Source organism: Perognathus longimembris, chromosome 3 (genome assembly GCF_023159225.1).
Source record: "Perognathus longimembris pacificus isolate PPM17 chromosome 3, ASM2315922v1, whole genome shotgun sequence".
Lineage (NCBI taxonomy): Eukaryota > Metazoa > Chordata > Mammalia > Rodentia > Heteromyidae > Perognathus > Perognathus longimembris.
In genome coordinates this window covers 100,050,288-100,064,238 of record NC_063163.1, presented here as the reverse complement: position 1 = coordinate 100,064,238, position 13,951 = coordinate 100,050,288, and the positions used below count along the sequence as shown (strand labels likewise).

Here is a 13,951-nt window from a genome sequence, read left to right as displayed (position 1 = left end):
ACTCCAGCGAGGCTTCCCAGGACCCTCGGGCGCAGAAGGAGGCGGGTAGGGATCCTTGGGGAGCAGTGGATCTCAAACGACAGACACGCCAGAAGCGTGGAAGGTTTTCCCCTCCTCTACCTCTCCGGGTTTTCAGCTGGGCTTGACCCTGAAAGCGAAGAGTCGGGCTCTCTGATTGGCTTAGAATACAAACGCCCGCCAGCGCTGCCTGAGACCCGCTCTTGGATTGGATTTTACAGGAACAGCAGAGCACGAAATAAAGAAGCCTTCAGCCATTGGGCCGTGGTGTGAATCTCCTTTTGGCTTCTTTGCCGATTGAATTAGCGTCTCTGGATCTTCGTCATGACTCTTAAATCTGGGCCTGTCACTACGGCCCAGCGTTTCTGGTCTCTAGGCACGGTGTGGGGTTTACAGACACTAACCAATCATAAGAGGTCGCGATCAAGTTGCCAGGCAGATTATGCTAATAAGGCCCCGCCTTTTATGCTGCTCCCACTCTGCGGCGGGAAGAACCACCTGGAGGCGGAGGGGGGGGTCGATTTCTATCACCCCTAGGGAGAGAAGATCGGGGGCCCGCTGATCTTCCATCTCCCCTCACCCAACATCGTGTAAGTACCTAAAGGATTAAGAGAATTGAATAAGCCAGGGTCCAGAGTACCCTATCGACTGGGAGGGTGTTTCGTCTTTGCTTAGTCCCACCCAAAATGGCGCCCGGCTCTTTCCGCGTCTCAGAGCCCGGCCGGGGCCAACCGACCGCGGACCCGGGTTGGGGGGGGGGGCAGAGAAATTGATGGTAGTGGTGGGGGGGAGAAATCCCGGCGGCACCGCCCGATGGTACAGTCCAGCCGGGGCTGGGACACGGCACCTCGCTCGGGGTGGGGGGTCAAACCATCTGCACCTTCTAAGGGGAAAGGGGTGCCGGCCCCTCCGGGAGGGCCTCTTCGCGCGGTGCTCGGCGATGGCTCCGGCGCCTCCTCGCCCTTGCCTGCCCCGCGCGCAGCTTCGCCCCCTGCGACCCCCGAGTGGCTCGTACGCTCCGCCGTCCGCGCGCACCTCTCCTCCCCTGCCCGCGTTGGTTGGGCCGGGACGGCAGTTGGGCTGCCGGCGCGCTCGGGCGGCGGCGGCGGTTGGGCGGGCGCACGGGGTTCCGCGGGCGGGTGTGTGCGGGGCCGGGCCGGGTTGGGCCGGGTTGGGTCGGGCACGGAGGATCCGCGCAGGGGGGGGGGGGGGTGGCGGCGCGGCCCGGTTTGCGGGACGCGCATGGCGCCGGGCTCTTGGAAGGGGCGTCCAGCTTTGTCTGGCGAGGCCTCCCCTTCCCATCTGCCATTGATTTCTGGTTCCTCGGCCTGTATTTGCAAGTTGGCTTGGCCGGGACCGTGGGGCCCCCGCCCGCAGGGGGTGTGATGATGACCCTGGTGGGTCGGTCTGTCTGTCCGTGTGTGTGTGTGTGTGTGTACACATCAGGTCGGGGAGGGGTGGGCGGAGGCTTGGCCCTGGCCAGCCCGCACCCGGGGGACAGTGCCAAGGCTGGCGGGGTCACCCTGTGTAGGAAAGCAGGCTGATGGAACACCCATCTGATTCTCGGCTCTTACTAGAAGTTTTTACGTCTATAGTCAGGTGTAGGTGCTATATACTAAGTAAAATGGATTAATCCCCGTGTGCCCTGCGGGCACAGGAACTTGAATTTTGTGTGCCTATTCTTTTACTCTGACTAGGTAGGTAGTTGGATTTCAACCCATTTTTCAATCTACATGTGTACACTTGGGCAAGTGGAGGGAGGGAGGGGTGGCTCTGTGCTGCCATCCCCACTTCTGCGTCCTTGATTCTTTCTCATTAGAATCTTGTCTGCTCATCACTCCTAAGGAAGGCAAATTTAAATCCAGTAGTACTTAGCTTTCATTAGAAACAGCATCGCTCAAGACTGTCTTATGGCCTCTGGCCCGTGTGCTTCTTAGCATGCCACTGCTTCTGTAAGCTGTTTGAAGGCAGGACCCTTAACACAGTAGAGTGTGTATTTCTACACCTTCCGTCACCAGCACGGTATCCATCACCAGCACGGTAGCTTCTGCGTTGATGAGCAGTAATTGTTTTCTGCTCTAGAATTGAGAGAAACATGATTAAAATGAGAATCAGAATTAGGGGCCACACAGCATGTAAAGGCTATTCAGTCCTGGTGTATTTAGGAAATAACTTTACCACGTTTGCTTTTTACAAAGAAATTGAGGTAAACCCAATATAAATAAGCCATTTTAAACAGAACAGGGCTGGGAATGAGGCTTAGTGGTAGAGTGCTTGCCTAGCATGCAAGAAGCCCTAGGTTTGATTCCTCAGTACCGCATAAACAGAAAAAGCTGGAAGTGGCCCTGGTGGCTCAAGTGATTGCTATCCTTGAGCAAAAGAAGCTCAGGGGCTGTGTGCAGGCCCTGAGTTCAAGCATAGCACTGGCAAATAAACTGAACAATTGGTAGCATTTGGTAGATTTACATTTTGTACTTTGGAGCAAGCTTTTTTTCCACATTGTCACTCATTCCACGTGAATCTACTTTATTGCTATATTAGTTATTTTGTCAGGGTTCTGAGCCGTTCTGTTCTTGTGAAGAAGCCACATTTATTTCTTTTCGTAATGTTTAATAACATGCACCACCAGGTCTGAATATAGATTGTGTTCTAGGTAAGGTGAGGTCCCTGTCTCCAACAGTGTTTTATACTTCTAGATAATAGTCCTAACAATCCCCAACTGATTGACACTGCTTCATTTTCTACTTGCATGATTTTTTGTTGCTTTTCCCCTTTTCAAGTTTGTACAATGTATGATTGATTGTACATAATACTGAAAACATAGAAACAGCATAAAAAGTTAAAAAAAAACATTGCCAGGGATAATTGCCAATATTTCACGTCTGTGGGTGCATGCATAAAATATTTTACACATTTGGCATTTGTGTGGTTTAGTGTCTTTTGTTGTAATGCAGATGCATGTCTGGACTTCACAGATGATTTGCCACTTTTCATTATTTTCTCCTGTTTGAAGGCAGCTTCAGGAAGTCCTTGATCCGCAAAATAATGTTTTGATTAATTTTACTACTTGTTTATTTATTTTTGGCTTTTTGAGATGGTCTTGTACTATAGCCAGGCTTGCTTCCAGCTCACAATCTTGTCTGTCTTCTTGAGTGCTAGGATTACAGGCATGAACTTCAATATACTTTTTTTAAAATATTTATTTTTGCCAGTCCTGGGCCTTGGATTCAGGGTCTGAGCACTGTCCCTGGCTTCTTTTTGGCTCAAGGCTAGCACTCTGCCACCTGAATCACAGCGCCACTTCTAGCCTTTTCTATATATGTGGTGCTGGGGAATCGAACCCAGGGCTTCATGTATATGAGGCAAGCACTTTTACCACTAGGCCATATTCTCAGCCCTTCAATATACTTTTATAAAGCATAACCTAATTGACAGGAATAGGTTTTGGAGTAACAAGCAGAATTGATCAAAGGGCTGGGATCTGAGCTGTAATTTTGGTTTCTTCAATAAGTTTACATTTTAAACTTTGCAAGCGCATGGTAACTGAAGAATTTCATTTGGTAAAAATAATTTAGTAAAAACATCCTGTACTTGCAAGGCTAGTTTAGCCAGAGTTTGTTTAAAACTTGAATGTTGATGTACTTTGACCTATTGCCACTAGCATACAGTCTTTGAACCCCGCCCTGGAGTATAGACACACCCAGGTCAGCAGTTTTTCACAAGAAGAATTTATTCTTTAAATTTATCATCGGTTCTGTAATAGGTTAAGGGAAGAAAACTTGGTTAAGACAAAGGAAATGAGGCTAATGGTAGAATGTTTCGTGAGAAAGTGCAAATGAGTTTAGTGCTCTCACTTGCCCCCAAATTAGAAATAGGAAAACTGCCCTAACCTGTGCAGAATGACAGGCTGTGATTTTTGTGGGGGAGGGACAGGAGGGTGACTGGGGAACCTTTTCTTTTATTCCATTTCCCCCTCCCTCCCCTCCTTCAGAGATGACTGGTAATAGTTCTACAGCTCAGAAGTTTGCTTCGTCTTGGATTTCAACTATGTGAGTTTTGTCCTTTCTAAGTTTTGTTTTGTTTTTGTGGCTGATGAGGCTTGAACTCAAGGCACAGGCACTGTCCCTGAGCTTTTTTGCTCAAGGCTAGTGCTCTACCTCTGAGCCACAGCACCGCTTCGGAGAGTAGTGTTTTCTTATTTTTTTTTTAAATCAGGTGCCAAGGACATTGAACCCAGGGCCTCATGCATGCTAGCCAAGCACTCTACTACCAAGCCACATTCCCAGCTTGGGGAGCTTTTTTTGGTTATATTGTTTTGAGCCACACTAAAGACTTTTTTTCTCTAGCATTAGACTATTTGCTCTGATTATCACTGCTTGACTGATGGGTATCTGACTTTTGTCTTTCTTTTTTGTCAGTTGTGGGGCTTGAACTCAGGGCCTGGGTCCCAGCTTTCCCTGAGCACTCTTCCATTTTGAGCCACAAGTGCCACTTACAGTTTTCTGGTAGTTAATTGGAGATAAAGAGTCTCAGGGATTTTCTTGCCCTGGCTGGTTTCAAACCGCTCTTCTTAGGTCTCAGCCTCCTGAGTAGTTAGTATTACAGGCGGGAGCCATTGGCACCTGGCTCCTCTGTCCTTCTTAAAGGTCTTAGTGTTGTAACACTGGTTCACAATGTGCTGGGAACATTCTGAGTTGGTGTGACTCCTGTTTATTTTCTACAACTCTTAAAGCAGTGTTCATAAAGCATACAACAGTTTTTCCATTCCTTTATAAAATCTTTCAGTGGCTTTGCATCACTCATACTTGTGTAGATTTTTTTTTTTGCCAGTTCTGGGGCTCGACCTCAGGGCCAGGGCACTGTCCCTGAGCTTCTTTGTGCTCAAAGCTAGCACTCTACCACTTGAGCCACAGTGTTACTTCTGGCCTTTTCTGTTTATGTGGTACTGAGGAATTGAACTCAGCTTCATGCTTGCTAGGCAAGCACTCTAGCAGGCCACATTCCCAGCCCCAACTTGTGTAGATTTTAAATTTGTTCAAGTTATAGAAAGCAACTAGAAACAGGTTCTTTATGGGTAAATTGGAAACTTTTTTTCCCCTTTTCGGCGTTGTGGGGCTTGAACTCAGAGCTTTGTCACTGTCCCAGAGCCTCTTTCTGCTCAAGGATAGCGCTCTACCACTTGAGTCACAGTGCCACTTCTGCCTTTTTTTTTTTCCCCCCTCCAGTCCTGGGGCTTCAACTCAGGACCTGGACACTGTCCCTGGCTTCTTTTTGCTCAAGGCTAGCACTCTATCTCTTGAGCCACAGGACCACTTCTGGCTTCTGTTTATGTGGTGCTGAGGAATGGAATCCAGTCATGCATGCTAGGCAAGCACTCTATGGCCAAGCCACATTCCTAGCCTGCCACTTCTGCCTTTTTCTGAGTAGTTTATCAGAGATAAGAGTCTCACAGACTTTCTAGCTCAGGCTGGCTTCTGACCTCCATCCTCAGATCTCAGTCTCCTGAGTAGCTAGGATTGCAGGTGTGAGCTACTAGTGCCTAAGTAAATTTAGGGAACAAATTGTGTGTGTGTGTGTGTGTGTGTGTGCAAATGGAGGAGGTTATAGATAATTCCAAATTAAAATTATTATAGCAAGACTAATATGTACTGAAAACAGTTGCTATAAAATCAGTATTCACAGGACTACAAGACCCCTGTATACAACTTTACTATCTGCTAAGAGACTATTATTTTACTATATATACCTTTCTATTTATTTTTTGCTGGTTCTGGGGTTTGAACTCAGGACCTGGACTCTGTCCTTGACTTTCTTTTTTGCTCAAGGCTAGTGCTCTACCATTTGAATCACAGTTCCACTTCCAGCGTTTTTGGTAGTTTAGCAGAGAAAAAAGTCACAGACTTTCCTGTCCAGGCTGACTTTGAAGCGTGATCCTCAGATCTCAGCCTCCTGAAGATCTAGGATCACAGATGTGAGCCACCGTTGACCAGCTCTTCATTTTTTAAAGTTAAACTCATTTACTTCAAATATTAGGATATTGGAGCTAAATACTCCCCTTTTATGGCCTGTGTCATTCGGTTTCATGATCTGACTCTGACATTCCTATCTGTACAGTCTCTCTTGCTGTAATTTCTTAGGCCTTCCCTGTCTAGTATTTTATATAGCCAGCTGCCATTTGTGACTTGTGAATGTTGAAATCTGTTGTACATGTGAAAGAAATATACAAGATTCTGAGGAAGGAAAGTAGGAAGAAAGGATAAAAGATGTCTCTCCTGGGCTGGGGATATAGCCTAGTGGCAAGAGTGCCTGCCTCGGATACACGAGGCCCTAGGTTCGATTCCCCAGCACCACATATACAGAAAACGGCCAGAAGCGGCGCTGTGGCTCAAGTGGCAGAGTGCTAGCTTTGAGTGGGAAGAAGCCAGGGACAGTGCTCAGGCCCTGAGTCCAAGGCCCAGGACTGGCCAAAAAAAAAAAAAAAAAAAAAAAAAAAGATGTCTCTCCCTATGAATAGGAAAAAGGATAGGATGTCTTCATATCTAAGATATTGAATCTATAATTTGTTGGATGGATTGAGTTGTATAAAATATATCCTTAGAGTGAGTGACAAAAGGGGTAACATTGTCCAAAAAGAAATATATTCTTTACCTGGCTTATGTAACTGTACATCAACTTTAACAATAAATTCTTTTTTTAAAAAGCCAGCCCCAGGGGCTGGGGATATAGCCTAGTGGCAAGAGTGCCTGCCTCGGATACACGAGGCCCTAGGTTCGATTCCCCAGCACCACATATACAGAAAACGGCCAGAAGTGGCGCTGTGGCTCAAGTGGCAGAGTGCTAGCCTTGAGCGGGAAGAAGCCAGGGACAGTGCTCAGGCCCTGAGTCCAAGGCCCAGGACTGGCCAAAAAAAAAAAAAAAAGCCAGCCCCAGAAAAAATATCCTTACAGTTAATTTCATTTGTTTCTACTTTTAAACAATGTAGCTACTCGAGCATTTAAGATTATATGGCTCCCAGAGTTTTATCAAATAGCCTTAGCCTCAAAGGGGTAGGGTGTTCCCAGAACAATGTGACTTAATGTGCTTATTATCTTCCGGTTTCTGTAGTGTGAACTAACAACTACTGCTAATTTGTAGCCATGTTTGATTTTTCTAGTGCTATGATAGCTCTCACAAACCTACAATTACTCTTTTGAAGAATGTCTTCATCTTAGAACCACTTGCAGATAATTGTGTTAACTGTTACTGAATTAGTGTATTCAGCTCATCAGTTAAAGTAATGAAATGATCATCTGTGAGCTTGTCATCCATTAAGAAAAGTCAAGCTAAGCACCATCAGCTGAATTTCCCCAAACTTGCTGTTTATTATTTTTTTCTTTCTTTTTGTTTTCTTTTTCATGTTCCTCCTTTTCCTCTTCCTTTTTAGTGCTGGAGTATTAAACCTAGCACCTTGTAAATGCTAAGCATGTGCTCCTCCACTACTGAATTTCACCTCCAGGTCATGTTGATTTTTATAATTTACCATTTCTCAAAGGTGCTGCTGGTTTCCACTTGTAATCCTGGCTAATCAGGAGGTTGAGATTTAGAGGATTGTGGTTTGAGGTCTGCCTGGCAGAAAATGCCTTAAAACTCCATTTCTAGTTAACCAACAAAAAAACCAAGCTGAGACATGGTTGAAGTGGTAGTGTGTCAGCCAAGCAAGCTGACAAAAAGTGAGGTGCTAAGTTCAAACCTCATTACTGACAGAAAAAAAAAATCCTAGGACAAAATTGAATTTGGGAAAAGGAAGTTCACAATTTTCTCTTGTGATTTAGATAAAAGACCATAATAGTTGCTTACTTTTTTTTTTTTTTTTGCCAGTCTTGGGGCTTGAACTCTGGGCCTAGGCACTGTCCCTGAACTTCTTTTTTTTGTTGTTTGTTTTGTTTTGTCAATCCTGAGGCTTGAACTCAGGGCCTGAGCACTGTCCCTGGCTTCTTTTTGCTCAGGGCTAGCACTCTACCACTTGAGCCACAGCGCCACTTCCGACTTTTTCTGTTTATATGGTGCTGAGGAATTGAACCCAGGGCTTCATGAATGATAGACAAGCACTCTACCACTAGGCCACATTCCCAGCCCCAGAGAATTCTTATTTTTATTTTTTATTTATTTTTTTTGTTTGTTTGTTTTTTTTTTTTGGCCAGTCCTGGGACTTGGACTCAGGGCCTGAGCACTGTCCCTGGCTTACTTCTTGCTCAAGGCTAGCTAGCACTCTGCCACTTGAGTCACAGTGCCACTTCTGGCCATTTTCTGTGTACGTGGTGCTGGGGAATCGAACCCAGGGCCTCATGTATACAAGGCAAGCACTCTTGCCACTAGGCCATATCCCCAGCCCCGAATTCTTATTTTTAAAAGTAGCTCCCACCATGTTTTTAGAATTCCTTGAAGATTCTGAAGGCATATTAGGTTATTTTCCATCTTGCCATAAGCCATGTTTATGGGCAACCCCCTAAAACCAAGCCCAATTCCTTCTGATAGGTAAATAGCTATAATTCCTTTGTGTATGTGTGCCAATTTTGAGGTTTGAATTTAGGGCTTGGGCATTGTCCTATACTGGCTAACTTCAAACTGCGATCCGTAGATCTTAGCCTCAAGAGTAGCCACTGGTGCCTGGCCTGAGCTACTGGGGCCTGGCATTATAGTTCTTTTGGCTGGTTATTCCTTTGTGTTCTACTAACTTTTCAAATGCCTCTTTAAACAAATTTTTGTTGTTATAAAGATGATGTACAGAGGGGTTATAGTTTCATAAATCAGATAAAGAGTACATTTCTTTTTGGACAGTGTCACCCTTTCCCTTGCTTGCTCCCTGTTTTTCTTGCTAATCCTTACCCACAAATTGTATAGTTCATTTTCAGCATAGTGTGTAGTAAGTACCACTGCTGTATTTGCTCACCCTATGTCCCTTCATTTCTGTGCCCACTTTACCCTCCCAAAGACAGATAAACAAGACAAAAAGAAAAGAAAACAGGAACATCAACTAAGAAAAAAGAACCCTCTTGTTTCCATTTCCTGGAGTTCATGTAGATAAATTTTATTTTATATGACCAGAGGCACATAGTCATTGTGCCTTTCTGTTCCTCTCCTCCTTTGGTTTCACTGGGAATACCTAGAGTCCTGTATAATTTATCATATCTCTAATGTTCTTTTTAAAGTACCCATTTACATTTAGTTTTTAACAAGTGGCACTGACAGATCATTGTTCAATGGACTGTTTCTTAGGTAGAGGTGAGAAAAGGGAGATAGAAGTTTAGTGAATTCACAAGAGCAGGAGATTAATAGGGAGAATATGTCTGGATTCTCAGTTTCTGGGTTCTCAGTCTACTAGGTTCTCAGTGCCTATGTTAACGAAGTTTCACTTTCCTTGTCATTCATGCCTTTATCTGCTTGAACTTGACAGACTGAAAGATTATTCTTTTTTAAAAAAATTAATGAACCAGTTGGGAGTTTAATTGGGTTTTATTTGTTTTGTTATGTTTTTGTGTTTGTTTTGGCCAGTCCTGGGCCTTGGACTCAGGGCCAGAGTACTGTCCCTGGCTTCTTTTTGCTCAAGGCTAACACTCTGCCACTTGAGCCACAGCGCCACTTCTGGCCATTTTCTGTATATGTGGTGCTGAGGAATCGAACCCAGGGCTTCACGTATAGGACGCAAGCACTCTTGCTGCTACGCCATATTCCCAGCTCCCCCGCCTTTTTTTTTTTTTGCAATGCTGGTAATTGAACCCAGGACCCTACTCATGCTAAGCAAGTGCTATACCACTGAGTTATTTCCCCAGCCCTCCAGCACCTAGATTTTAACAAACCATTTTATAATTTTTTATTTGACTTTCAAATCCTTCCAAATATCTTAAACTGTTGAAGTGAGATATTACATAACTATAATAATTCTAGAATTCAAATGAAATTATGTAGCAATTGATGGACTTCATTTCATTTAAAAGTGGAGTGATGGTGGCTCATGCCTGTAATCCTCACTACTCAGAAGGTTGAGATGTGAGTATCGTAGTTTGAAGCCACTTGGGCTCAGACAGTCTGTGAGACTTTATCTCCAGTTAACTAGGAAAAACCCGAAGTGGAGCTGTGGTTCAAGAGTTAGAATACCAGCCTTGAGCGGAAAAAGGCAAAAGGACTGCACCCAAACCCTAAGTTCCAGCTCCACTACTGGGACACAGAAAAAGTACTTTGCCAAGAGGCTGGATGTAGCTCAGTGGTAGAGTGCTTTCCTAGCATGCATGACCCCCTGCCTTTAATCCTCAGCATTCAAAAAGAAAAAAAAGAAAAGAAAAGCAGGGCTGGGAATGCGGCTTAGTGGTAGAGTGCTTGCCTAGCATGTATGAAGCCCTGGGTTCGATTCCTCAGTACCACATAAACAGAAAAGGCCAGACGTGGTGCTGTGGCTCAAGTGGTAGAGTGCTAGCCTTGAGCAAAAGAAACTCAGGGACAGTGCCCAGGCCCTGAGTTCAAGCCCCAGGACTAGCAAGAAAGAAAGAAAAAAAAGAAAGATAGACAAAAAGAAAGAAAAAGAAAGACAAAAGTTAGAAGATTTATATTTACATATATATGTATATATATACATATGTATACATACATACATATATATATCCTCTTGGTTGAGAAGAAACTAGGATTCCACAATCTCCCTGGAAGGAAGGCACACCTCTAGTAACTTAAGATTTCTCATAAGGTATCATGCCTCTTAAACCATAGCACTGGATATATAACCAGAACTGTATTTTTTATATATCACCTAATACTTTTTCAGATTCTTTTTTTTTCTCTTGTCAGTCATAGGGCTTGAACTTAGGACCTGGGCACTGTCCTTGAGCTCTTTTTTGCTCAAGACTAGTGCTGTATCACTTTGAGCCACAGTGCCACTTTTAGTTTCCTGGTGGTTAATTGGACTTTCCTACCTGTACCAGGTTTGAAAGACCCCCCCCTCCTCAGGAGATCTCAGCCTCCTGAGTAGCTAGGATTACAGGCGTGAACCACCAGTACCTGGCTACTTTTTCAGATTCTTGCTCTTTAACAGTTAATGCTTGTAGCAGATGTATATGTGTATTTGAGTTGCTGAGGATCAAATGAAGGGCCTTGTTCATGCCAGGCAAACACTGTGTCCCCAAGGTATTCCCCTCTAGCCCTAAGACCAATAAAACATGTGTAAAATATTATAGGAAAAAATTTGTGCCAGTCCTGGGTCTTGAGCTTACTGTGTGGGTGCTGTCCCTGAGCTTTTTGCTCAAGACTAGTGCTTTACCACTTGAGACACTGTTGCACTTCTGGCTTTTTGGTGATTAATAGGAGGTAAGAGTCTCACAGACCTTCTTGCCTGAGCTGGCTTCAAACTGTGATCCTCAGATCTCAGCCTTCTGAGAAACTAGGATTATAGGCATGAGCCACAGGCACTTTGCTACAGGAAATATTTTAAAACTTTATTAGATGCCTTTAAATAAGCCTAATGTACAGCACAGGGACTCAAGGATTGGAGATTCAATGTTGGAAAGGTATCAGGTATCGCTCTAGGAAGCGATATGCATGTATTATAATCCCAGCAATTATTTAAAAACTAGATAACCTGATTCTTGATTCTAGAATTGTTGTCATGGCTCAAGAAAAGGCAAAACACTCTTGAAAGAGAATTTGGGAAACTTTTCTGCTAGACAACAAGAGCTGTAACACTTAGACATGTGATATTGCCCTGGATAGATGAATAATGATAAGTCAATGGAACACCATAAGGAGCCCAGAAATAGCCTCATACATATTCATACACTTGATTTATGACCCTCGAGCTATGGCAGATGAACAGTAATGCAATAAAGCTTCTGGAAGTTAATATAGGAGAGCATATTCATGGCCTCAGTAGTATAGAGCAGGCACTCCGCAGCAAGATGCTGAATACACTAACAGAACAATGGGCAAGTCCTGAACGAGAAAAAACCACATCTAGTGTATGAAACTGTTCAACTTGTGAGTCACCAAGGAAACATGAGTTACAACTACAATTCCAAAGCCCTGTACACCTAAGTGAAAGTAGGCAATACCGAATCTTGAGGGCATTAAGCTGAGAGACCATCCTTGTCTAGTAGGAATATTTGTTTTATAACTGCTTTGGAGAACAATTCAGCATTATTAAGAAACTGAAACTGGGGGCTGGGAATATGGCCTAGTGGCAAGAGTGCTTGCTTGCATCCTATACATGACGCCCTGGGTTCGATTCCCCAGCACCACATATATAGAAAACGGCCAGAAGTGGCGCTGTGGCTCAAGTGGCAGAGTGCTAGCCTTGAGCAAAAAGAAGCCAGGGACAGTGCTCAGGCCCTGAGTCCAAGGCCCGGGACTGGCAAAAAAAAAAAAAAAAGGAAGTGAAACTGGGTGCCAGTGCCTCATGTTTATAATCTTGGCTACTCAGGAGGCTGAGATATAAGAATCATAGTTCAAGGCTAGCCTGGGTAGAAAAGTATATGAGACTCTTATCTCCAATTAGCCAGCAAAAAGCCGAAAGTAGAGGTATGGCTCAAGTGTTAGAGTGTTAGCTTTGAGTTGGGTGCAGCCCTTGAGTTCATGTCCCACCACAAGCATCAAAACTAACAAAATAAAATTTAAGAAAAAAATGAAAAATGTATCAACTTCCTAATCTCACAATTCTGCTATTAGAGAATTGCAGACATATGAAAAAATGCATTTGGCATTATTGTTTCATGATATGAATCAATTCAATAGTTGAGAGCTGCTATATTCTATATAAATGGGTTCTAAACAGACTTTTCTAAAACAACCGTGAATAAATTACATCTTTCCCTCTCTGCTGAGTATTTTTTCCCTGCTGAATATTTTAATAGGATCTTCCACCTAATGTGTTCTTCAGATCCTAAAACAATCCTCCTATATGCAGGAGAGGTATTTGATAAATCTTGTGTTTGTTTTTTTTAAAATTATTGTTGGAAGTTGTTACAATGGAAACTCTTCAGTATGGCTTTGTAGTTATCCAAGTCTCTGGTGGTTGAGCAATTTGCTCAATTAAAGCTGTTTGTGGGTTGAGTAAATTACAATCTCCTTTAGTTCCCTTGAGATGAAGTCTAGCCTCTGGCTTGCATCATCTGGTGGGAAACCAAGGAGACAGCAGCAGGTCCAAAATTCTGTTGGGGTCCTGGCAGCTTTGCCTAGAATAAAAGCTGTCATGGCAAAGGGAAAAAGGGTTCAAGCTCTGTGGTAACAGTAGTCTGGGGTTAAACCCCTACTTAGTGCTCTGATCTTGGACAAGTAACCATTTTTGGCTATGGTGAAGATTTTTGTTTTTTTCAATGAAAGCCAGTATTTAAAGGGTATCTCACAGTGCCTGGCATCTGATAGGTGCTCAGTAAATGGCAACAGCTGTAATTATTACTCTTCCACTAGTTGTTTACCTAAGTAACATTGTCTTTCTGCAGTATCTATTTTGAATCAGATCAACTATGATTATGCTGATTTTAAAATAAAGAGCTGCATCTGTTAAGGAATTTTGATTTTATGATCTCATTGGACTCCCAGTGCATTTGCAAAGAAGTCCAACTTGTAGGCTATACCTGAATGAAATGGTTCAGCTAAGTGTTTCAGAACCCTGCTATTTCAAAACCCAAGTGTCTGATTTTGTCTTTGTGTGTGTGGGGCAGGGGGAAGAAAATGCTAGTCACATAGTTTTTCAATTCTATCAGTTTGGAGTTGAAATATATTTTGTGGTGAAATATATCAAGTAAAGGAAAACTCATGCCTACAGTCAAGATATATTTATCTTCAAATTCGTTATTTAGTAATGGAAATAAACATTTCTGGCTAAAATGACTATGTGATGTCATACTTAGCCTATGATAGTCACACTTTAACATATAATTAACATTTCAGTACACTCTATACTATTGTACTG

At 43.5% G+C, this 13,951-nt stretch overlaps 1 protein-coding gene across 3 annotated transcripts in view; it reads left to right on the top strand.

Annotated features, from left to right (window-relative positions):
• Window positions 1-382: 382 nt before the first annotated feature.
• The window catches only part of Prdm10 (PR/SET domain 10), a 94,927-nt gene continuing 81,358 nt past the window's right edge, over window positions 383-13,951 (top strand). For 2 of the 3 annotated variants that reach the window (XM_048343608.1, XM_048343607.1), the window contains exon 1: window positions 383-608. The gene's annotated coding sequence lies outside the window, so the exon portion shown is untranslated. The remainder of the gene's footprint in view (window positions 609-13,951) is intronic. The other variant, XM_048343610.1, reaches the window with a different exon arrangement.